This window comes from Lethenteron reissneri, chromosome 13 (genome assembly GCF_015708825.2).
Source record: "Lethenteron reissneri isolate LAM-NWPU_2019-01 chromosome 13, ASM1570882v1, whole genome shotgun sequence".
Taxonomy (NCBI): Eukaryota; Metazoa; Chordata; class Hyperoartia; order Petromyzontiformes; family Petromyzontidae; genus Lethenteron; species Lethenteron reissneri.
Genome location: NC_083791.1, coordinates 8,690,765 through 8,716,882, shown reverse-complemented (window position 1 = coordinate 8,716,882; position 26,118 = coordinate 8,690,765). Strand labels below are relative to the sequence as shown.

Sequence of the window (26,118 nt, the reverse complement as noted above, 5' to 3'; positions counted from 1 at the left end):
GGTAAAGTCACGTAGAAGGGAAATAATAAAATAATAATAAAAATATTTAATAAAACATAATAAAATAAAAATTCTCACGACAGCGTCCTAACGCTGTCTTTCCGACAGCTCTGTTTCTTCACCTGAGGACGGCTGCTTGTGTTGTGGCCGAAACGTCGTGAGATTTTTTATTTATTTTTATTTTATTTTTCTATTTCCCTTCTACGTGACTTTACCGAAAGAACCAAGAAGAGGAAACAGCCCTCTTGCAGACTCGCTTATTTTTTTAAACTTTTTTTTCAACTTATAAGTGAATTCGATGAACAGTTATTTCACCTCCCAGTTGTTTTCGTGGAACGGATTAATCACGTTAACCGAGGAACTGCCGTACATTAGTCTCGTGTTGAGATGGGCAGTGTCCACACGACTGCGATTTAACTATTGAATCTCATCACATTTGCAATTTGTAGTGGACATACAAATCAGACACCTCCGAGTGAAGTAGTCGGTCATCTAAAGCGTTAAAAAAACTCAACGTTTTTAAGGAAAACATTTCACCCGGATAGTCCCTTTGCAGGGGGCTTGCATCCGTGGCAGTTGCCGACTCGCCCTCCCGCAGCGAACGCGTGGGGACGACTCACACGTACGTCGAAAAACTCGAAGCGGCGTGCGGTTTAGACGGTGAATGTCGCACGCGGCCCAACGCCTAAATACATCCGTGAACAGTTCAATGGTGCACCCTGTCGTTTCACGTACTACGCTCTCCCTTAGCTGGAGCGGTTGCAGATGTTGCGCAAGTGAGTTTCGAATTGGTAATTTCTGTCTGTATTACGCGACATTATTCCAGCAATGTGTATGTATTTTGCCCATCTTTGGCCCACAGCGCAGTGACGATGCAGATTAGCCCACATCCATATATTATGCGTGTGTGTGTACGTGCGTACACGTGAGAGGATTATTGTGACGTTGTTTTGTTTCCTTTCACACCTTGCAGTTAGGCACAGATCGGAAAACTGGAGCCCTCTGCACAGACGGGGAGAGCAGCGTCGTGCAGTCGATTCGGGCGGACCCTTGCAGGATGGACATCAAGGGTCCTTCGCACAGGTGTGAGCCTCGCACACGCACCACGAGGGGTCCTTCCTAGAGGTGTGAGCCTCACACTCGCACCCCGAGGGCTCCTTCCCACAGGTGTGAGCCTCACACTCGCACCACGTGGGGTCCTTCTATCAGGTGTGAGCCTCACACTCGCACCACGAGGGGTCCTTCCCATAGGTGTGAGCCTCACACTCGCACTACGAGGGCTCCTTCTATCAGGTGTGAGACTCACACTCGCACCACGAGGGGTCCTTCCTAGAGGTGTGAGTCTCACACTCGCACCACGAGGGCTCCTTCCTACAGGTGTGAGCCTCACACTCGCACCACGAGGGCTCCTTCCTACAGATGTGAGCCTCACACTCGCACCACGAGGGCTCCTTCCTACAGGTGTGAGCCTCACACTCGCACCACGAGGGGTCCTTCCTACAGATGTGAGCCTCACACTCACACCACGTGGGTCCTTCTATCAGGTGTGAGACTCACACTCGCACCACGAGGGCTCTTTCCCACAGGTGTGAGCCTCACACTCGCACCACGAGGGCTCCTTCCCACAGGTGTGAGCCTCACACTCGCACCACGTGGGGTCCTTTCCACAGGTGTGAGCCTCACACTCGCACCACGAGGGCTCCTTCCCACAGGTGTGAGCCTCACACTCGCACCACGTGGGGTCCTTTCCACAGGTGTGAGCCTCACACTCGCACCACGGAGGGCTCCTTCCCACAGGTGTGAGCCTCACACTCGCACCACAAGGGGTCCTTCCCACAGGTGTGAGCCTCGCACACGCACCCCGAGGGGTCCTTCTATCAGGTGTGAGCCTCACACTCGCACCACGAGGGCTCCTTCCCACAGGTGTGAGCCTCGCACACGCACCCCGAGGGGTCCTTCTATCAGGTGTGAGCCTCACACTCGCACCACGTGGGTTCCTTCCCACAGGTGTGAGCCTCACACTCGCACCACGAGGGATCCTTCCCACAGCTGTGAGCCTCACACTCGCACCACGAGGGCTCTTTCCTACAGGTGTGAGCCTCACACTCGCACCACGAGGGCTCCTTCTATCAGGTGTGAGTCTCACACTTGCACCACGAGGGCTCCTTCCCACAGCTGTGAGCCTCACACTCGCACCACGAGGGGTCCTTCTCTCAAGTGTGAGCCTCACACTCGCACCACGAGGGCTCCTTCTATCAGGTGTGAGCCTCACACTCGCACCACAAGGGCTCCTTCCTACAGGTGTGAGCCTCACACTCGCACCACGAGGGCTCCTTCTATCAGGTGTGAGCCTCACACTCGCACCACGAGGGTTCCTTCTCTCAAGTGTGAGCCTCACACTCGCACCCCGAGGGCTCCTTCCCACAGGTGTGAGCCTCACGCTCGCACCACGAGGGCTCCTTCCCACAGCTGTGAGCCTCACACTCACACGCCGAGTCCGAGCGGCGAGTCACGATGAGGGAGCGCGTGGGGATTGGGGGTTGGAGGCAGGGCCACAGCCACGGACAAAGACGGTCACTGCATCGCGCCCCTTCAGATGCGCTTCTGCGGCCGTCTGGAACGGCTCTTTCTTACCACATTAGGACGACACGGGAGGCTATGCCACTTGTAAATCTCGATTGAGAACTCATTTCTTTTAGAACTGCTTTTTGTGTTTAGTTTGTTGTCCTTCCCCCGCTCCTCCGATCAGCGCGGTTGGCTACATACGGTGCGAAAGAAGTTCAACACACATAGAAACATACGGCTAAGAGACACCCACACCATTTACACCCTTGGTCCAGACAAATACAAAGATCCCCCTTGTAACCCTTAACAGAATGTTGGGGCAAGTGCCTTCAGCGAGCACCTATGAAGGTTGACACGGCACACGAGGGGGTGGTGTGACCAGCACCACCCTCGGGCCGCCTTTGTCTTCCCGGTGCTGATGTTTACACACCGCACCAGGTACTCATTTGAAGGCCGAGTCGACCTAGGGGTAGCCTAGGACTGGTTCAGATAATCGTCACTGGTGTTGGCTGTGAGCGGGAATCGAACTCGGGTCGCCGGGTTCATAGCGCAGGGCGCTAACCGCTACACTACCGCTTCTCCCAACACACACACACGTGGTCAACACACAACACGTGGTCAGCACACACACACACACACGTTCAACACATACATTTACACAGGCAGCTCACACATTCATTTTATTTTTATTCTTAAGAAAACAACCGAATAAACCGCTCAAAGTGTTAAAAATATATATATAAAACTTAAAATAGCGACTAAATTGAGTCACTTCCTCGAACCGGACCTGGGCCGCGAGGGCTCCTAAGGACACTTTCTTCAACTCTCGTGCGTGAACTTTTGGCTTCGGTGCCCTCGGTGTGAGTGCTTGGAGGACCCTGGGTGTTTCAGACTGGTCACTTGCCAACCGCGGCTGAAAGCGTGAGCTCCGTCCGTGCGTCCGTCTTGTCAGTAGCGGGGAGGGGTTTGGGGGGAGGGGTGTGGCGTGTGGATCACGATAAACGCTCGTATAGATGATTCAATACCACAATACCACCTGCAAGTCGTGTTTCTGTTAGGAGATAACCCGAGCGAAAACCGGGCACATTGATCACTGGGATTTCCAGAATTTGGCGATTAAAGCCATCACTTAGCGGATAAGCCTTGTCGACCAAGGTGATGATGTCACACGTCATGACCGGCATTGACAGCGGCCTCGACATAAGACACTTCCAGCCTTGGCCTCACTGTGTCCTTGTGGGTCCTGGCCTTGGCCTCACTGTGGCCTTGTGGGTCCCAGCCTTGGCCTCAGTGTGGCCTTGTGGGTCCCAGCCATGGCCTCACTGTGTCCTTGTGGGTCCTGGCCTTGGCCTCACTGTGGCCTTGTGGGTCCCAGCCTTGGCCTCACTGTGGCCTTGTGGGTCCCGGCCTTGGCCTCACTGTGGCCTTGTGGGTCCCGGCCTTGGCCTCACTGTGGCCTTCTGGGTCCCAGCCATGGCCTCACTGTGGCCTTGTGGGTCCCGGCCTTGGCCTCACTGTGGCCTTGTGGGTCCCAGCCATGGCCTCACTGTGGCCTTCTGGGTCCCAGCCTTGGCCTGACCATGGCCTTGTGGGTCCCGGCCTTGGCCTCACTGTGGCCTTGTGGGTCCCGGCCTTGGCCTCACAGTGGCCTTGTGGGTCCCAGGCTTGACCTGGCCATGACCTTGTGGGTCCTAACCTCGGGCTCATTGTGGCAGAGTGTCAATCAACTGCTGGATGAGAGCCCTCAACGTGTTCGGTTTCAATCGCCTAGCCGACAACCCTGATCACCAGTGTCGCCGTGGGACGTGATCTATCTGCTGCTGAATGCAAGTCATTGCCATCGCTCGTAGCCCTGTGATTCGGCAATCCATCGAGCTCCCGGCTCACGAGCTGATTTTATTGCTCCGTCTCCGCGGTGGATGTACGCGCCGGCGTGTTCTTTCTTTGGCAACCAAAAGAGGGGGAAAAAACACATGTATTGTTTAATAATGGGTCTCCATGGTTTGTCTGTGGGTCTCTACGTCATTGTGTACTGTTTTGCTGTACCTATTTAACCCCGGCTCTCCTAATTGGACTCTCACCTGATTGTAAAGGTCATCCATCTATTTACGTTTTTTTTGTTTATCTCTCGATCTATCTGTACACTTGCCAACCTGTCAATGTCAAAGTCTGTGTTGCTGACCACCATAACCAGCCGTGCATGAGTCTGTCTTGCCTCGCAAGAGGGTGTTTTGGCCTTACTCTTCCAGATTCTGATGATTTATTTGGACTGGAAGAGGAATTCCGATGAGCTGTGAAGTTATTTTTAAATCCTTTATATTAAGTTCACTTGCTTGCTTGCTTGCACGCTTACGACCGTGCAAATCTTTCGGTCGTTTTTTAACCTACTTCCCGTGATCCAATCGAGCTGACATTTTGCACACAGACTCGTTGTGCGTGACAATTTATTTTCTTTTTTTAGGAAAAAATAAGTTATATTTAATTACCAATTGCTTAATGGTGGCAGGAAATCATCTGACCCATAGGTGGCAGCCATTTCAAGCCAGAGGACGAGAGGACTCTAGCCGCCACGCATATAAAGGATTTATAGTGAAAAACTTTGTTTTTACGGGTTAATTTTTTTTCAGCGATGTCCAAAGTAGAGGCACGGGGGTCGGTTTGAAGAGGTGGGAACCCCCACGCACAACCCCGGCAAATGCAACTTCTCACCGGAGTAACATGGTTATACTGCTGGATGGACGCAAGGTGGTGGGGTGGAGGATTTCCGAAACTTGCCCCATTGACTCAACTGCCACGCCGGGAAGATTGACCTCGCCGCGGTGAACCCGGTGACCCCAGTCTGATTCATGGCCACGGATTGCATCAGTGGCGAGCGATTGCTGAACCAGTGCTGATTCTCCCGCTCCCCCCCCGCCCACCATAACCAACCCGCACGGACCAGTGCGGTAAAGTACGGTCAAGCGCGCCTTCCAATTGGCACGGTTGGCAACGTACGGCGTGCGAAAGCACGACATACATACAAACATGCATCCCCAATGACTCAACACCGCGTTGGCAGGCGGGTGGCCTTCATGCAACCCACCGTTGGCGAACAAAGAGATGGGAATTAATTATTGTCAGAGTGTAACTACTTCTGATACGCCTGTCTGGGTCATCGAAGCAGAAAATATGTCAGCATCCCTGGCCACCACGTCCAATGTAGCTCTCGCCCTGGCTGTAGTGATCGGGACGAGAGCCCAAGACACCAGGATGGAGGAGTCTCATTGGCAAGAGTCTCAGCTGGGTCACCGAAATGGACAAAAGTGAAACAAGTGAATGAAGTATAGCGACAGATGAAAGTGGAAATCGGAGCAATAAACAACTCGCGTCAAATCGGAATATCGGAAATATTGCATGAGCTATAAGTCGACGTTCGGCCGTAAATTCCCTGTAGTTGCAAGTCGGCTCGGGCATATTATTTCTATACTGACCATAGCACAATTACTAATGAGCGTAGGTCCTCGTGTCTGTCCGACGACTGAGTCGTGTGCCTACTCCAGCGTATCGGCAACTCTGGAAGCGATGCGGTGAGATTTAATGCCTCCCCCGTTGATTGTTCGTCCCGATTGTTTATTATTATTTTATATTTTATATATTTTTTACGTCTTCTAGCCATATGAAACACTCGTCGGTCTGAACCCGTAAGCACAATGAGACGAGGCAGCGTTTTTTTTTAAAGAGCAAAGCGTGGGGTATGCGGGAAAAGTCGAGGAGGTTGTTGGTTAATGTGTAGGTCAACGTTTAATGTATGCAGGTATAAACCGTGAAGCCAGAGGGCTGCCAAATTCCAATACCCAATTGTTGTTGCCAAATACAAACACACGCACAGACACGCACACACAGGTGTACAAACTAAAGGCAAAGATCCCCCGTGTAGCCTTAACGGAGTTTTGGGGCAAGTGCTGTTGGCGAGCAGCACTGATAGAAGCCGGCACGGCACACGAGGAGGGGGCGGGAGGGGGGGGTAGCACCACGCCCGGCCGCCACCTTTGTCTACCTAGTGGCGTTGTTTACACGTCGCACCGGGGACTCAACTCAGGCTGAGTCGACCTAGAGGAGAGGCCCAGGACCGGTATTCAGGTCATCGTCACTGGGAATCGAACTCGGGTCGCCGGGTTCGCGGCGCAGCGCGCGAAAGTGGTGCGCCACCACTTCCCACACACGCATATTCACACGCGCACATTAATTATACGGCACTATAAATGTAACAAAGGTGCTATAAGCTACAGAGCTTTTCAGTGCGAGCGGAAAAATCCATTGTCGTACGGTCGTCTGCACCCCCCCCCCCCACCACCTTCACACGCCCGCGCCAAACCAGCGTGGTGAAGTATGGTCAGATTTACCCTCACGGCTCGTGCGGGAGGCCCTCATCCAGCAGTGGATTGACAACCGAGGCCGTGCATGCGCTTCAACGTGATGCCGCGTGGATCTGTGTCCCCGTTCGTTCCGTTGATCGATAACCACAACGGCCGTGGGAGCAAAGACCACTAGCAACAAAGACAAAAACAACGACAACAACAACAACAACACTTAGCGCAATGATGCTCATCTGCGTTTCACGCCAACACGAATGATGCAGGTCTGACCTTGCAAAGCGATTGATTAGGCTGTCGTGTGGTCAAATGAAAGTACGCAAGGAAGCGTGGAGAGATGCTCGCTTGGAAATACATCGAGGGACGTATGTTGAGCTTCTTTCGCGCCGTACGTAGCACAACCAACTAAACACAAAAAGCAGTTTGAAAGAAATTCTTTTCAATCGAGCTGATTTAAAAGTGCATAGCTCCAGTGGCTTCCTAAATATTGGAAGGAAGAGCCGAGTTCCAGACGGCCGCAGAAGTGCCATCCGGAAGCGCCGCGCGATGCGGCGACCGCAGTCTTTGTTTCGATGGCGAGGATGACCGGAGTTCGCGCGACGGCGGTTGATGCTCTTCGACGAGAAGGGGACGCAAGGAAGAGGAGGAGAGCGCCTGGACGAGAGAGCGCACAGCGGGGTCAACGCTGCGATCCGCACCGCCGAGGAAAGCGCGCAGGGCTCGTATGCAGGGAGTGGAAGCGTCAGTGGCCCACGGTCGAGTTTGCTCGCAGAGTGGCAGCCAAGAGATTGAACGCGTCGGAGAAGACGCCCCCGCCGGGGAGACGGGAGTGATGGAACTGGCCCGCGCGGATCATCGGTCCGGGCGCCTGGGCAGATTGTTGCGCACCGCAGGATCGCAAGCATTGGTGGTGGCAGCGGCTTGGTGGGGTAGAGGCCTTCGTACAGCAGTGCTTTGACCTTGGCTGCTGATAATAAAGATAATGCTGATGATGATGTTGGTGGTGGTGGTTCATGTAGGATATTCATGATCGCGAAGGATATTTAGTTGAAAATGCATTCATCATCATCAATACCTCTTGTCTCATGCCTGTTTATATATATATATTTTAAGGCAATGTTATGAACGAACTTGTTGAGCTGCATATGTTAACTGTCTCGTGTAATAGCTGCCAGAGTGGCTAGCAGTGCAAGCATCAAAGCAACAGTCTCCTTCGTATAATTCGAAATCCTAGTCGAGTGTCGTGGAACACATTCAAACGACCTGCAAAAATAACAATTATCATAATGCCAATCCATGCATCAAGGGGTCTCCCCGCTGCATTGGGATTTTTTTTTTCGACCGACGCTCGAACGTATCGAGAGCTCGGCTTCGCCGCGCGGGGAGAAAAAACGGAGAACTCCGGAGAGACGCGCGCGCAAAATTGTCCACCTGTTGCACGGACGCGAGCCGCACGCTCGTGCGTCGCTACCCTCAGGGCCCACCCTCGTCTCGTCGTCAGCCAGAGTGCGCCTCGGCACCCGAGCTCCGCGGACGTTAAGCGACGCGTTTTTGATATTTTTGTTTTAACAAGCAAGACCCACTGAGCTACGTAGCTCTTTCGTCAGAAGCGACCTGGCCCCAAACGATGGCTCAACGAAGCGGCTTAACGCAGAAAAAATCCACGCAAACTCCAAATATACAGCAGCTTGCATCGGGCTATGCATGGAACCCACGACCTCCTGTATACCAGGCGAGACAGTTAACATCTCCTAGCCACCGTGATGATGATGATAAGAGAGATACGCAAACTCCAAATATACAGCAGCAGGCATCGGGCTATGCATGGAACCCACGACCTCCTGTATACCAGGCGAGGCATTTAACATCTGCTAGCCACCGTGATGATGATGATGATAGAGAAATACGCAAACTCCAAATATACAGCAGCAGGCATCGGGCTATGCATGGAACCCACGACCTCCTGTATACCAGGCGAGGCAGTTAACATCTCCCAGCCACCGTGGCGCTGCCGTTGGATCGCGTCACAGCCCAAGGAGTCGTTCGGAAGTTGAAGAGGTCAAAATTACGAATACATTCTGAACCCTTGACCTAATCATTCAGTGGTGGGTGGGGTGTACCCAGTTCTGTTCATCAGCTTTACCATTTGCCATAGCCCGCCACACACCGCGAGACCCGTTTGCTCCAATCGTACAACGGATAGGGATGAAGCGGAACACGCAATTATATCCCGCGTTCTAAACGTTGTCCCTTGGGGAGAGAGAGACCTCAGGCCATGCCGGGTCAGTGCCCTGACACGGCCACTGGTGAGCCCGTGGCGCCACTCGGCCACTCGAGTTGCTTGTGTGCAGCACGTTACACACACAGGGTGCTTCAAAAAGAAATGTGAACACTTGGGAGAATTTGCAACAACACCACAAGAAATGTTTGTGCCTCCGGGCTCTGGAGATCACCTGGAGGAGATTCCAGGCACGCGTTGACAATGATGGCGAACAAGTGGAGACTCTTGGAAGATATTAACATGACATTTGTTATCATGTTACAGTGTAAATCTTGACTTAAAGCTTTCGTGACTTGCAGGAATTCATAGTCTTTGGGTCTTTCGGTGAAGTCACGTAGATAGGTTAAAAGAAAATAACAAAAAAACTACGACGTTTCGATCGCAACACAAGCGGTCGTCATCAGGACGAACGCTTGTGTCACCAATGATAGCTCAACTAAGTGGCTCGTCATCACGTGGAAATTTACAGCAGCCAAATACGCAACTTCGATTCTAAGCCACGCGACAGGGTCGGGATCTAACCCACGACCTCCTGTATACCGGGCGAGGTAGTCGACATCTCCTAGCCGCCGTGGAAAGAGTCACCTGGGGTCACCGAAATGCACGAGGGCAAATCATGTGAAGTACTTTTTGGCGGTGAAGAAAGCAGAGATCGGAGCAGAGACGACCCGCGGTCGCACATCGGACATCGAGAATGTTTCACCAAAAGTAAATCGGCGTTCGGTAATACAATTCGCCATATTATCGTTAAACCGACCATTGCACAATTACAACTTGGTCTCGAGCTCTGTCTGACTGACTGAACCTCGCCTGCCTGTAGGAGGTCGACTATTACCAGACAGGGAAGTGAACGGTATATATAGTGGGGAGGTGGACTAACGGGGCAGGAGGAAGCTGGAGGGTGCGAGGTGGACTCATGGAGAGGCAGGGATTGCGTGGTGGAGAGGGTGCAGGGTGGAGGGTGGAGGGTGGAGAGGGTGGAGGGTGGAGAGGGTGCAGGGTGGAGGGTGGAGAGGGTGGAGGGTGGAGAGGGTGCAGGGTGGAGGGTGGAGAGGGTGGAGGGTGGAGGGTGGAGAGGGTGCAGGGTGGAGGGTGGAGCGGGTGCAGGGTGGAGGGTGAAGAGGGTGCAGGGTGGAGGGTGGAGGGTAGAGAGGGTGGAGAGGGTGCAGGGTGGAGCGGGTGCAGGGTGGAGGGTGGAGGGTGCAGGGTGGAGGGTGGAGGGTGGAGGGTAGAGAGGGTGGAGAGGGTGGAGGGTAGAGAGGGTGCAGGGTGGAGGGTGGAGAGGGTGCAGGGTGGAGGGTGCAGGGTGGAGGGTGGAGGGTGGAGGGTAGAGAGGGTGGAGGGTGGAGGGTGGAGAGGGTGCAGGGTGGAGGGTGGAGCGGGTGCAGGGTGGAGGGTGCAGGGTGGAGGGTGGAGGGTGCAGGGTGGAGGGTGGAGATGGTGCAGGGTGGAGGGTGGAGAGGGTGCAGGGTGGAGGGTGCAGGGGTGGAGAGGCTGGAGGGTGGAGGGGGGGAGAAGGTGGAGGGGGGAGGCTGGAGGGTGGAGAGGCTGGAGGATAGAGAGGGTGGAGAGGCTGGAGGATAGAGAGGGTGGAGGGTGGACGGGGTGGAGAGGCTGGAGTGGGGTGGAGAGGCTGGAGGGGGTGGAAAGGCTGGAGGGTGGAGGGGTGGAGAGGCTGGAGGGTGGAGGGGTGGAGAGGCTAGAGGGTGGAGAGGCTGGAGGGGGGTGGAGAGGCTGGAGGATGGAGAGGGTGGAGAGGCTGCAGGGAGGGAGTTGGATGCTGGCAGGGTGGCTCTGTGCAGTGCTGGCACGGGCAGCCGCCAGGCTCTGTACAGTTTGGGACGGGCCCAGGCTCTGGGTTTCAGTCTCCGCGTTGTCGCAGCACCGCTCCCCCCCCCCCCCCGTGTGCATTCTCTCTCCTCTCCTCTAGTTTTCACATTCTCACTCTCAATTGCACTTCCCCCCCACCTCCCTCTCTCTCTTCTCTTTTATTTCTGCTGCTCACTCTCTCATCCCTCTACCCCTTTCTCTGCATTCACTCTCCCCTGCCTCCCCTCCGTTGCACTCTCCCCCCTCCGTTGCACCCCCCACCCCCTCTCTCTCTGCTCTTAGATTTCTCTCTGCCCTGTCTATCTTGTTTCTCTTTCTTTCCTCTTTCTCTGGAGTGCTCGCTCGCTCTCTCTCTCTCACTCTTGCACTCTGTCCTGTCTCTATGTTTTTTTATCCGTTATCTCGCTCACCCCCTCTCTATCTGCCCTTTCTCTGGGCTCTCTCTCTCTCTTTGTATCTCTCTCCCGCTCTCTTCCCCCCTTTCTCTCAGTTTGCTCTCGTTCGCTCGCTTCTTCCAAGCCTGTTGCTCTCTTTTCTCTCTCTTCTCTGCGTTCTCTCTCTCTCTCCCTTTATTTAGTTTTCTCTCTCTCCTCTCTCGCCTCTCTTCCACTCTTCCGCTTCTCCTATTCTTTCCCGTCGATGTTATTCCCCTTTTATCCCAGGAAATTCACGTGAAATTTCACCGTTTAAGGACACCCACCCCCTCCCGCAAGGATCTAGATACAGGTTCCCCGCCTGCCCCGTCCCCACCCTCAACACGGTACCTGGAATATTTATTATAATTTTTTACAAAACTAAACCCCCAACTGCTCCCAACTGCAATAATTGCTCAAACGAGCAGCGAGTTGGAAATGTAAGTTCGTCCGCCACGGTATGAACGTGGTCATGGTGTTCTTGACCTAGGTCAAAGGTCACGGGCCTGTGCCATTGCACGCAACGGGCTTGCCAAAGATGAACCGCACTATCTTTGCCGATCTCGTCAAGGAGCGGAAACCATCATCACGCGAACTGCGATCGTCCTCGCAGCAACAGCAGCGGAGTTTGGCTGGCCGTCGGACAAAGACGGCGGTAACCGCATCGCTGCGGCCCTTTCAGATGCGCTGCTTCTGCGGCCGTCTGGAACGCTCTTCCCTTCCGATGTTAGGAAGCCGCTGGGAGCTTTGCCACTTTTAAATCCAGATTGAAACACACAGATTTCTTTAGAACTGCTTATTTGTGTTTAGTTTCTTGTCCTAGTCCCCCCCCCCCGCACCTCCGATTACCACGGTTGGCTACGTACGGTGCGAAAGAAGTTCAAGCATGTACACGCACATCATGGACACCGTAGTTTCCTGGCCGCTTTCGCTCAGGACGAGCCTCCGCCGACGCCAGCGTACGACTCAGCCGTGCGCCGCAGCCCGCTCGACGTCCTGCCAAGCGAAGTTTTTCGTAACAAATCTCGACCCCCCCCCGGGGACGGTGACCCGCGGGGATGAAACTTAATGACGGGAGAGGCAGCCGAGGGAGAGAGGGGGACACGGCGCATCCGCCGAGGAGATGGGAGCGATGAAGTTCGCTCGTGTTGCGGCCGCTGGGCTGGATCATGAGTGGGGGGTGGTGGGAGCGGGGGGGGGATGGAGAAAGCGGCCTTCATCCAGCAGTGGATTAATCATGGCTGCTGATTATGATGTCGACTATTATACGGTGGTTACGCGTTGTCGTCGTGATCAATCCACCAATGACGACGACGACGGTGATGATGATCACATTGATAAGAGCGGAGCGGGTGGCCTAACTTCCTGACTTCACGAGCCACTAACCAAAGCCTCCGCGTGACCGAGAGCCATGGGATGGTGGTCACGTCGGGGTGGTGGTCACGTGGGATGGTCACACGGCCAGTTCGGGGATGGGGACGGGTTTGGTTGATTTCGGGCTCTGCAGGAGCGCCCAGGGGAGTTCTCGCATCTGAGCTCCGCTGCCAGCAGTGAGTGACCCAGGCCTCTCTCTCTCTCGCTCTCCACTTCCGCGGGCTCGTCCCACTCCGAGTCGAGAGACAGCGAAAGAAGTTCAACATAACATGCCTACAAAGTGAGACGCCAGTGTCTAGCTGCCCGGGTTAAGCCACATGCCCCTCGTGAGCCGCAGGTTTGGCCACGACTTAATTCCCTTGTAAAAACTGTTAAGCATTTTTATTTTACCAGGTAAGGTCCACTGAGCTCTCTATAGCTCTTTTTCAGAAGTGACCTGGCCACACAAGATAGCTTCAACAAAGTGGCTTATCGTCATCATGTGAGAAATGTATAGCAGCCAAATACTCTAAACGCACGACGTCGATTCTAAATGTGGAGGGAAAAACCGGAGGACTCGGAGAAAAATCCACGCGACCACGGGGAGAGAGACACCGCAAACTCCAAATATACAGCAGCAGGCGTCGGGGTCTGGATCGAACCCACGACCTCCTGTACACCAGGCGAGGTAGTTAACCTCTCCAAGCCACCGTGGTGCCCTTTTCCACTAGCACATCCGAGCCGAGCCAGCGTGGAGGAGGCGGGGGCCACTCTCAATAAAGCGTGGGTGGTTTCCTCCTCCGGCTATTTGCCAAGCCGTGCCAAAAACAAACAATCAAACTCTGGCCACGCAAGAGCTCTATCTGCATTTGGCCTGGGGGCCAAGCAGGGCCAGGTCCATTTATTTGAACCGTTGTTTTTGTTTCATCGTCGTGCGATGTATATATTGTGTGTGGTGCCGGCCACGCGGCGCGGGTATCTGCAGCGGAAAAAGGGGAATCTGGCACTGGCCCTACGAGTCACTGAGGAGGGGAGGGGGTGGGGGCAGGTGGTTTGCGAGGGGAGGGGGCGGCAGAGTGGTGGGGCCTATTAGCATGCCCAGCCAGTGGTGGTGCTGTGAGCGGTGGTTTACATTGAGCTTGTGTCTTTCATTAGCGCCACCTCTTTCAGCCAAGGGACAACCAACATGACTTCCATTGGCCTGTCCAGGTCCCACAGGTGTGATATGGGTGTTGGGTTCAGGCTTTGGGTGTTTGGCCCTCCCCTTCTCCCAGTGGGTTTTTTGGGTCCTTCGCTATAGCCAGGATGGCAGATGCCACTTCTGCGTGTATTTATGCATGAGAGTTACGTGTGTGTGCGTGCGTGTGTGTGTCTGTGTGTGTGTGTAGGGAGCGGTAGTGCAGCGTTTAGCGCGCTGCGCTTACGAAGCCGGCGACTCCAGTTCGATTCCCGCTCATGGCCAACACCAGTGATGATTATTTGAACCGGTCGTGGGCCTCCCCTAGGTCGACTCAGCCTCAAATGAGTACCTGGTGCGATGTGTAAACATCGCCAATGGGGAGACAACGGCGGTCGGGCGTGGTGCTGGCCACTCACCCCCCTCGTGTACCGTGCCGGACTTCAGTGTGTGAAGTCTATACAAGGGAATCGTTGTCTTTTTGTGTGTGGGGAGTGGTAGTGTAGCAGTTAGCATGCTGCGCTACAAACGGCCAACATCATTCGCCAATATATGAACTGGTCCTCCCTAGGTCAACTCAGGCCGAAGTGAGCAGCCTGTGCGGCGTGTAAATATCAGCGCTGGGAGGTGATAAAGGTGGCGTCCAGGTGTGCTGCTGGCCATCCGTCCCCTTCACGTGCCGTAGCCGCCTTCACAGGTGCTACACACGAACAGCACTTGCCCCAGCAGTCTGTTAAAGGCCACACGGGGGGGAACTTTGTATGCACTTGTGCCCCCGTTGACAGCCAGAATGAGTGAACCTCACTTCCTTGCTGATACATCTTGAGTTGGACAAAGAGCATGATGATAATCATAAATAAATGCCCTTAAACATATATATATTACACGTTTCAAAATACAAACCGCAGAGTCCTTTTTGCCTTTTTGGGCGGTCAAAAGTGCCCGCGTAGTGCAGACACCGAATCGTGGCGCGTCAGTGCTGCTTGACTCACTGCTGGCCTGGTGCCGGTGCGTGGGGAGTGGTGGCGCATCGGTCGGCACACCGCCCTGCAAACCCAGCAATCCAGTGGCAGCGCGCGGTTGGCATGGGGCAAAGGAGAATTGAACCCTCCCACCCCCCACCTCGCGGCCACCTCTGTGTCCAATTCCTCTTCGCCCCCCCAACCCACCGCCATCTCGCTTTGTACCCCAGCGTCTGGGCCCCCTCCACCCATGAGTATTTAGATTTTTTTGGCCCGCTATACATTTCTACGCGATAAGCCACTTCATTGAGCTGTCATTTGTGTTGGCCAGGTCGCTTCTGGAAGCAAAGCTTCATATCACAGTGGTCCTTGCCTCGTAAAAAAAAAAAATATCGTCTGTCTTCTCGACAGACGTGTTCTTCACCTGAGGACGGCTGCTTGCGTTGTGGCCGAAACATCGTGAGAATTATTTTATTATGTTTTATTTTTATTATTTTATTATTTACATTCTACGTGACTTTACCGAAAGAACCAAGAAGATGAATCCCTGCAGTCACGAAAGCTTTAAATCGAAATCGTTTAAATAGTTTCTAGTTTGAATAGTTTCTAGTTTAAATAGTTTATAGTTTAAATTGTATAGTTTAAAATGTAAAGTTTAAAGAGTGTACAGTTTAAACAGTTTATAGTTTAACGAGTTGAGAGTTTAAAGAGTTTATCGTTTAACGAGTGTATAGTTTTAATAGTTTATAGTTGAATCAGTTCATAGTTTAACGAGTTAATAGTTTATCGTTTAAAGAGTCTATAGTTTAATGCATTTATCGTTTAAAGAGTTCATTGTTTAAAGAGTTTATAGTTTGAATAGTTTAAAGAGTTTATAGGACCACGTGGAGTTGCACTCGGGTGGCCACCTGCCGGGGCCTCGACCAGTCTGGGAATTGGCGTCTGTGTTCGGGTGGCACGGCAATAAATGAATAAACTAAACTTCTTAACAAGTCTTTTTTACCACCATTGGAACCTCATTTGCCAGTGAAAAATATGATAATTGTTTTTTTACCCTTTTATCTGGCAACAAAACTGACACCTTTTTTTACAAGGAGTCATGTTTGCATAGACCACAATACCTGCAGTCAGAATGCAAACAAAAAACATAACTCTGATCATGTATGCACTGTCCTTGAAGTTTATTGGTCCACACCCGAGACAGCTTTCTTTAGGGCCTAGTCTCACATGGGTTGGACCAGATGACGCCAAAATCATATATGTCCTGAGTTTTGGGCCACCCTGTAAACATCGTGACTTATCCTTGGGTGAGATATGCGGTGTCCCTGGACAGATTCTCATCAATTTACCACTCCTGGTTGACCTCAGGTTGCTTTTATGAAGCAGTGACCCGGTGGCTCAGAGGTCAGAGGTCAGGGTACTGAGCTGGATACAGCTGAGGACCCTGGGTTCAAATCCGGGTTTCAGCCGCCACTCGTGGTTGAAGCCGAGTTTGCAAGCCTGCTGACCCGATCACTGCGCAAAAATTAAAAATTGACGACGACGCTTTGAATTTGGTTCCGTGCTGCATGTGGCTGAAGTCGTCCCATCTCTTGAGAATTTAGAATCAATCAGTGCCAATGACACGCAGCCTCTTGAACGGCCGCTCTCTGAAGGCAGAGCGGGTGGGAGACGGCTGCCGCCTCTTGCTGTGCGAAATCACCCAGAGGTCCCCGTGAAGAAAATCTTCAAAATAATTAGAATATTTATTTTATGGAATCCGATGAGCTATGAAGCTATTTTTTTCACAGATGTCCTGTGTAGGGGGCAGGCCAGAACGTTACAACAGCAGACAATGCAAAAACACGGTAGAACAGAGGTAGTGGCTCTGTGATATCCGCTTACGGGGGCGGGCGGGCGGGAGGGGGGTGCTGACTCTTGCCGAACACGTGTGGTGACGACGACGACGATGATAACGACGATGATGACGTTGCCAGTGGAGGTATCCGTCTCGCGGAGCGACTGCGATAGCACAATAGTGTAAATCTTTAAGGGGACGGCGGGGGCTGGGTGGGCGGGCTGGCGGAAGCGACGTTCTTTTTAGGGGTTTGCTTTTACGACGTCGTCTTGGCGGACGGACGAGCGTGGGACGAGCGAGAACGACACGGGGGCCCCGGCGCTCTCGGGTAATTTTTTTTTTTAATCCCGACAATTTCGTCGCTCCATTATTTATTAGCGGCTCTGCTGTTGCACAGTCATTCTTATCGCTGTAACCCCGTGTGAACCAAGGGGTCGTGGCGGGTTGATGGGGGGTGACATGGGGGAGGAGATGGGGTGGCGGTGGTGTCAGTGGGGAGGGGGTGAAGGTGGGGGCTCTGCTGCAGCTGTCACGTGTCTAAAAGCCACATGGATGACAAACGGCCACGTCGGTGCCCTTTGAGTCGACTGGGTTAGGACCTGTGAAGATACTATTTGCATTTCCCTCCACTCGTGTGAAATGTTATTGGGATGCGGCCGCGACGTAGCGGTTTTGCACACCGGAACGGCCTCGGAGAGGTGATGGGGTTGTCGCACGCCAGTCAAATCGATATCGCTAATTCTCAGCGCTGGAATTTTTGCCCGAATTAAGTGCAGAAGCAAATTTAATTTCACAGGCGGGGGGTGGGGTTGTTGTGCGGTTGTTGGTGATCCGCGCCAAGATCATCAATTCACTGCACCTGTTCGATCGCAGACAATGGCTGAAACCCGGATTCAAACCCAGGCTCTCAGCGGTGCCACGGTGGCTGAGAGATGTTAACTACTTCGCCTGGTATACAGGAGTTCGTGGGCTTAGATCCCTGACCCTGACGCCTGCAAATTTGGAGTTTGCTTGTCTCTCTCTCTCTCTCCCGTAGGTCGCGTGGATTTTTCTCCGGGTCCTCCGTATTTTTCCTCCACATTTAGAATCAACGCCACTCCTTGGCTGCTATAACTGTCTGCATGATGGCGAGCCACTTCGTTGAGCTGTCATTTGTGATGGCCATGTTGCTTTTGAAAAATATCTACGTAGATCAGTGGGGTCTTATCTGGTAAAATAAAAAATAAAGTTTATAGTTTACTTTTAGAGCCTCAGAGTCGAGCCACTGCTCCTCCAGATCGAGAGGAGCCAGTTGAGGTGGTTCGTGCCCCCGCCAACCTCCCTCTGGAACTCTACCGGGCAGCAGCAGCAGCAGCAGCAGCAACGTCCCACTGAGCGACGACCCCGGGGCTGGCCCAGGACACGCTGCTGGCGGTGGGACGATGTCGCTCGGCTGGCCTGGGAATGCCTGGGAATTCCCCAGGAAGAGTCTGTGTATAGTAGTGTAGTGTATATTAGTGTATAGTAGTGTATAGTGTATAGTAGTGTAGTGTATGGTGTATAGTAATGCAGAGAAAGGGAGGTGTGGACCGCCCGACTCAACACGCTGCCGCCGCGACCCTCAACCAGAGGTCGCAACCGGGTACTAGATACCCGTACCCTACCCGATACCCGGCTACCCGTACCCGGCCGGGTATGGGTACAGGTACCCATTTGCGACCCTGGTGCGGCCGGGTACGGGTACGGGTAGGCCGTGAGTCACTGGTGAGTAACCGTTTGTCACTCATTTCGGGTAGGGTACGGGTATGGGTAGGGAACGGGTACCCGTACCCGGCTGGGTACGGGTACCCATTTGCGACCCTGGTGCGGCCGGGTACGGGTAAGGAATCAAAACCCGTTTGTGACCTCTGCCCTCACCGAGCCAAGCGGACTGAGAAACGAGCGAACGCACAAACGCAAAAGTTGAGTTTTAACTCGGTGTACTGATCTCTGAGCCACCCGGCCACCCGCAGATTCATTTTTAGATGTCCTTTATTTATAACCGGGTGAGAGCCCATTGAGACCAGTAGTCTACTTTTCAAGCAACACCTTGAAAAAATATATATATATTTAATTGGCCAGTACCACCAATTAAGTAATTAGTTAAAAAAACACATTCATAGTTGACCGCTTACCAATGGACACATTGGTGGATGGAAGCAGGAAACGGATCCTGGAAGGTAACGCATCCACAACTGCCCTCTGGAGTCGCTTTCAACGATTGGCCTCTCAGACCCAACTATCACACGGCGCTCTTTCATCCTCTTACAAAACTAAAGTGGCTAGTCCGCGTGTCGGCTATCCGCCGTCGGCCATGATGGATCCGCTGCTGGATGGAGGCCCCCCCCCCCCCCCGAGCCATCGTCATCTCTCTCGCGATGCAGCGATCCGCCCAGATACCGAGCAAAGATATTCCAAACGAGAAGCGGGAGTGGAGATTTTCGATGGAGACACAGGGTTCCCTGGCCCAGTGTTTGGTGCGCTTCGTACTGCGCCGCTGTGCACCGAGATCAACCAAGGTCAAGGTTCAACTCCCATGACAGTTCAGGCCAGGCCATGTCTAAGAGAGAACGATCATTGCCGAAGCGTGCCCATCTGCTGTAACGTAGATGTTTAAAACAAAAATACCCGTGATAGATATCCTGTACGGGAGTAGTTCAGTGATGGGTACTTTAGTAGTCGGATAATGGTGATGAATGTGTGGTGATAGTGGTGGTGATGATGATAATTGTTATGGTGGTGGTGATGTTTGTAAAGGTGATGACGATGATGGCGATGATAATGATTATTCTGATTAGTAGTCGATGAATAATGATGATTACGGTGGTGGTCATGAGAATGATGATTATGATAATGCTGATGACGACGATACCAACAATGCTGACCAATTTCGACATGGCCGCGTAAATCATTGCAAGCGAGGCTCATTGATTACGCGACACCGAGTCGACGTCACGCAACTTTTACTCTGCCGAGGCGTTCGAGAAACAAAGGCGGAAAGTTCCGGCACCGTATCTCCACCCAATGCCACACGTCCGATCTAATATTTAACGGCCGGGGCGTGTGCCGCTCGCCGGTTTTATAACCGTCCGTGTCGCTGTGTGTTTTTTTTATTTTACAGCGAGGGAGCAGAGTTCACCGGGCGTCGGAGCCCCGAGCAGACTCGGGGCTTCGATGCCCGGCTCTCTCACCACCGTGGAGTGGGAGGCTCGTTGAGTTGGGCGTGGGAGGAGGGGAGGAAGGGGAAGGTGGGGGGGGGGGGCTAGATCCTATAAGAAAAAAATCTAAAATCAACTTTTTTTTTATTTACTAGGTCAGGCCCAACTGGAGCTACGTAGATCTTTTTCAGAAAGGACCCAACTATGACAAATGATTGCCCAACGAAGTGGCTCATCATCGCGTGGAAATTTATAGCGGCAGCCAAATAGTGTTAAGCGCGTGACCTTGATTCTAAATGTGGAGGGAAAAACCGGGGGACCCGGAGAAAAGTCCACGCGACCACGGGGAGGGAGACACCGCAAACTCCAAATACACAGCAGCAGGCGTCAAGGTCGGGATCAAACCCACGACCTCCTGTATACCAGGCGAGCTCGTTAACATCTCACCGCCGCGGCGCCTCATAATAACAACGTGTGGCACCATCGCTCATCCACTGCTGGATGAAAGCCTTCACTTTGTCTCGCCACGCTTGACGGCTCTCGTTCGATCGTCGTCACCCATCGTCGTGTCTCCGAGCGAGGCGGCGTTGTTAACGTCCCGCGGATGAATTCGGCTGGAGATGTTTGTGCTGGGCAAGGACGCTCTGCGTCCCGAACAGCAAGGTGCAATTCATACACCCGGCCCCAGAGAGAGGCGAGCGCTGTGGCTTTATTTGTTATTGGTGAGCGCGTACAGCCCCATGGTTAATCCACTGCTGAATGAAAGCCTCCCCGTGCCGTATGGACCATAGGTGGTTGCGTGACCGTACAGCGCCGTGTTGGTTCAGTGCGGGGTTGGTGGAGGGAGGTGACCCAGGACCAGTCTGGGTATTCGCCACCGATGTTGGCCGTGGCCGGGAATCGAACTCGGGTCGTCGGGTTCGTAGCACAGTGCGCTAACCGCTGTGCCACCGCTCCCCGCACTCGCGTCGTGAGGAGTGGTGTGGGGGGAAGGGGGGGCAGTGTATTACAATTGATAAACTTGTGGCGAGATGACAGAAATGTTTTCTCGAGACAAGACTCATGCTGGTGGCATGGAGATGAGAGATGGCGATAGAAGGTGGTGAGATTATATTCTGTTTTAATGCGCTTGTTTGCTCAGGAGATAGTTTTAGCGGCAGGGAGCAACGATTTCCATTCCATATTTCCGATCGAGTAATACGCATGTAATAAAACAATATGTACATATTTTGGCGAATTGGACCATCACGCCGGCACACGATATACCCTACTCTTGCGAATACCGTCAGCGGGAATCTTTAACGGCGCGGAGTATTTTTTTTTACGACGAGTACACGCGCAGCAGTATTGACCAGGGGCGGCCACTGGACTTGAACCATGAGCCTCTGAAACAACGAGCAGCGTACGGCGCGATACCGCCGGTGAACAAATGAGAATAGGCTTTACCCCTTGCCGCCAATAATAAAACAGGTGGTGTGTTCAGATGTTCAAACGCCCAAAAAAGATACACACACCTATCGTAAGGCATCAAGTGCGCATTCACCGCACGTAGCTTGTGGTGAAGCGTGAACGCAAACACGCTCCGATAATAATGCGCTCATTGTCTTTGAAACCGATTGGCCTGCACCAGAGACTGAAGCCTTCTTCATGGCCTTGTCTCGCCAACCGGTGGTTAGACCAAGTGAACAACGCCGCAAGGCGGACAGCGCCAAGGCAATGCAAGTGTAATAAAGGTCGTGTAAGCGACTTCTGGAATCCGGTCTTTATTTGTCTTTCTTTACAATACTCCTTCACGCTGCTGACAGACAGCGTGAGAGGGATAGAGAGAGAGAGACGCGCGCAGCCACGTGGCAGCCTAGACCACGTGGCAGCCTGGACCACTTGGCAGCCTGGACCACGTGGCAGCCTGGACCACGTGGCAGCCTGGACCACGTGGCAGCCTGGACTACGTGGCAGCTTGGACCCCCGCTCTCGCGTGGCCTCTCCCTCCGTTCGTTCCAGTTCTGACCACGTGTTGTTCGTCTCCACTCCTATTTAATACCCGGGTCACGTGGTACCTTTCCACCAATCCTGGTTAGCCTCTATGGAATCTTCCAGACTCCATCGTAGGCTCCCGGGACCACGCCCCTGACTCGTCTCCCCATTGGCTGTGGCTAAAGCCAGCAGAACCAATCCTCTACTTACAGCTGTCACCTTCCCATTACGTCAGGGCCACGCCCCTAGGCTTCCCCCCATTGGCTATAGACCAGGACCGGCAGAGCCAATCATCGTGACGAGTTGTGATCAGTCAGCGACCCGGATATATCCTCACATTACACAAGTACCACAGTGTTAATAGCTCGGGTTGAGCAGTTATGTCTGTGGAACGTTGTTTTTTTGCCACTATCAATGTGATGCAGAAATAGAAAATTGGCTGCTTTACCGCTGGCCTGTATGTCACCAGCGCCCCAACAATGTGACGACGGGGATGTGTTCAGACGACGGTTTGGTTCACGCCTTTTGAATTTGAAGTTATTGTTCGAAACTTTGGAGACGATGATTGGTGAACCACGTGGAGGATTGTTCGTCCCAAAACTCTCCAGAGCCCTGGTGGTCGTGGTGGTGGTCGTGGTCATGGTGGTGGTGGTCGTGGTGGTGGTGGTGGTGGTAGTCGTGGTGGTGGTGGTGGTGGTGGTCGTGGTGGTCGTGGTGGTGGTGGTCGTGGTCGTGATGGTGGTGGTGGTGGTCGTGGTGGTGGTGGTCATGGTGGTGGTGGTCATGGTGGTGGTGGTCATGGTGGTGGTGGTCATGGTGGTGGTGGTGGTGGTCGTGGTGGTGGTGGTCGTGGTGGTGGTGGTCGTGGTGGTGGTGGTGGTCGTGGTGGTCGTGGTGGTGGTGGTGGTGGTCGTGGTGGTGGTGGTCATGGTGGTGGTGGTGGTCGTGGTGGTGGTGGTGGTCATGGTGGTGGTGGTCGTGGTGGTGGTGGTGGTGTGTCAAGTGGCTTTGTGAGGCCCTTCATATATCGCACCTTAAAACGGTATCGTCGCTTCATACGCCGCGTAGTGGGGTTTCCTCCAGGGTTGTCTCCTTCCTAACACACGAAGTCAAAACACTCATTCATCTAAAACTAATTTCTTTAGAACTGCTTTTAGTGCTTCGTTTGTTGTCCTTCCCCCACACCTCCAATTGGCTACGTACTGGTGGAAAGAATTTCAACGTACGTAAAAAAAGTGTGATTAACCAAACATCTGAATGTTGCCCCTCTTGGGAATAGAGTTCTGAAACTCAGTGCGGCTTCTCGGGGTATAGTGACTTTACCAGAGACAAAGATCCGCCGCGTAGCCTCAACAGTCTGTTGGGGCAAGTGCTGTTAGCGAGCACCTATGAAGGCACCACCACCACCACCATCATCATCCTCATTGTGATTGTTATCATTGTTGTGGTCATAATTATCATCGTCATGATCATCATCGTTTGGGGCATCGTGCTATTAACTGCCGTAGCCTATAGCACCTGTGTTACATTTAGATTGCTGCATAATGTATGTGTGCGTGTGTGAGTATGCGTGCCCCTTGCTAACCTTCATAGGTGCTGCTCACTAACAGCACTTGCCCCAACAGCCTCTTAAAGGCTATATGGGGGATATTTGTCTTTGTGCGTGTGCAATAGAAGGCTACCCTCTCTGGACCTTCATAAAGTAATTACGGTGTGAATTTTATTCTATTTTGAGCCATTCCCTTTTGTCACTTCTTGGGTGATGTGTGAGTGAGCGAGTGTGTGTGTGGCAGGGTGTGTGTGTGTGTGGAGCGGTGGTGTAGCGGTTAAGCCTCCTCATTCTCTGACGTGGGATGCTGTAACCGATGAGAGTGGGCCTGTCGCTTTTTCTCAACTATCCTGAACACCTCCTCTGTCAGCCAGGGTCTCTGGGGAGGTCTGGACCGTGTACCCAAAGCAGCCATTACAGCTGCATGAGCCACGGTGCTAAACCTCGCCCATTTCCCCTCGACATCAGGAGGAGTGGGGGACGATGCCAACCCCAGCCGCAAGCGATGATGCAATTCTCGCTTGCAACTTTCATCAGCTAGCTGAGACCATGCGTTTAAGGGTTTGAATTGGCTCCTGGGTGTACACCCACCAACGGAGTGGAAGAATGGCAGGCGCATCTTACAGATGACAAGTTGATGGTCAGTGGGTATATCAGCTCCACGGTAGGTTCTGGTTAGCTTTCGCTCGGAGGTTCGGAGAGCCGTGAGCGGCTGCAAGGATTGGTGGTGGTCGCGGGTTGTTGAGGAGATGGAGTCTGCCTCAATGGCCTGCGATCACAAATCGCTATTTAATTCCATCAAAAAAGTAACCTGCAGCGCCACACCTATCACCATCATTAGGGGAAATAACGGTGATCCAATCTCCGACCCCCAGGAACAGGTTTTCAGATTTGCTGAGAATTTCTGTGAGGTCCTGGGGGAGAAGAAATCCCTCAGCCAGGAAAACATCGTGGGACAAAGTGGAGATGACTCTGCCGAGTCTGCGGTGCCTCAAATATTGGAAGAAGAAGTCACCCCCTGTGAGTGGGTGGCTGTGGTGCCATCTGTTGAGGAAGTACTAAAGGCGATCCAGAGTCTGAGACCAGGAAAGGCACCGGGCAGAGATGATCTCCCAAGCGAAATGCTGAGGGAGGGTGGCGTTTGTGCACAGACTGCCCTACATGACATCATAACAACAGTCTGGTCCACTGGACGGGTTCCGCAGGATTGGAAGGATGCCCTGGTGGTCCCCCTCTTTAAGAAGGGGGACCACACAGACTGTAACAACTACAGGGGCATCTCACTCCTCAGTGTGCCGGGAAAGGTCCTGGCAAGGATTATTCAACATCGCCTTGCTAGGCACGCTGAGGAGAGGCTTGCGGAGCCCCAATGCGGTTTCAGGTCCTGCACAGATGCCACATTTTCTGTCCGCCTGCTACAGCAGAGGTGTAGGGAATTCCAACAAGACCTGCATCTCTGCTTTATTGACCTGGTCAAGGCCTATGATACCATCAGTAGGCCTGGGCTCTTGGTTGTCCTTCGTGCTTTCGGAGTTCCTGACCCTCTGCTCACGATCATTAAGGACCTTCATTATGGTGAGCGGGCCCTGGGTAAAACTACATGGCCAGGAGTCGGAACCATTTTCTGTACACCTTGGGATGCGACAGGGATGTCCTCTTTCTCCCACATTATTAACATCTATTTTGACCACGTAGTTCGTGAAGCCTTCCATAGCTGTACCGGAGGAATTTCCATCTGGTACAGATACAATGGGAGGCTGATCGATGCCCGGGTGTGGTCAAGGGATGGCTCCCTATTGTTCTACTATGTTAAGTATGACGATTATCTGGTAATTGCTGCTCACTCAGAGGTGGAGTTGGAGGCACTTCTGCTGCACCTGGAGCTTGCCACTAAGACGTGGGGCCTTACCATCAGCCCCACTAAAACTAAGCACCTGCCTAGGTATTTTGTACCATCGGACAATCCACCCCCACAACTCCCAATTGGTGATAGGGCAGTGGTGCAGAGTGTGGAGAGTTTCCCATACCTGGGCAGTGTGCTCATGGCCGGCTCCGGTTTAACAGTAGAGGTCTCACTCCGAATCAGTCGAGTGGCATTATATTTTCATCGGTTGCGTAACGCTGTGTGGAAGCTACCTGGTCTGTCGCTCCGCACGAAGCTTCAGGTCTTCTTGGCCACAGTCATTTCCTCCCTCCTACGCTTGCGAAACGTGGACCCCCCTAATGGAACATCTTTGCTGGTTAGAAACATTTAGGCTGGCCTGCCTAAAATCCATCCTGGGTTTAACCATGCTGGATTGTGTGAGGAGCTCACAAATCCTTGAAAGATCTGGACAAAGTCCCATCAGTGAGCTCCTCCGGCAGGCAAGGCTGCGTTGGCTGGGCCATGTAGCCCGCATGCCCAGCCACCGCATGCCTAAAGAGCTTTTGTTTGGCCGGATCGAGGGGGCTAAACGGGCTCGGCATGAGCTAGAGAAGAGATGGAGTGGTGTGGTACAGGAGGATGTGGAGCTGAGTGGACTTGCTGATGACTGGTACCAGCGGTGTCAAGATCAGCCTCTGTGGAGGAGGCTCGTGAGGACCACTACTGGGCAGTTGGAGGCAGTCGCCCTCCAACAACAACGGAGGGCGGAGGGAGTGACGCTCACA

At 53.1% G+C, this 26,118-nt stretch overlaps 1 protein-coding gene across 1 annotated transcript in view; it reads left to right on the top strand.

The window, feature by feature from the left end:
• LOC133341945 (uncharacterized) overlaps positions 1–26,118 on the top strand; it is a 163,187-nt gene that overhangs the window by 117,453 nt on the left and 19,616 nt on the right. The window contains exon 3 of the mRNA XM_061550788.1: positions 974–1,083. The gene's annotated coding sequence lies outside the window, so the exon portion shown is untranslated. The remainder of the gene's footprint in view (positions 1–973; positions 1,084–26,118) is intronic.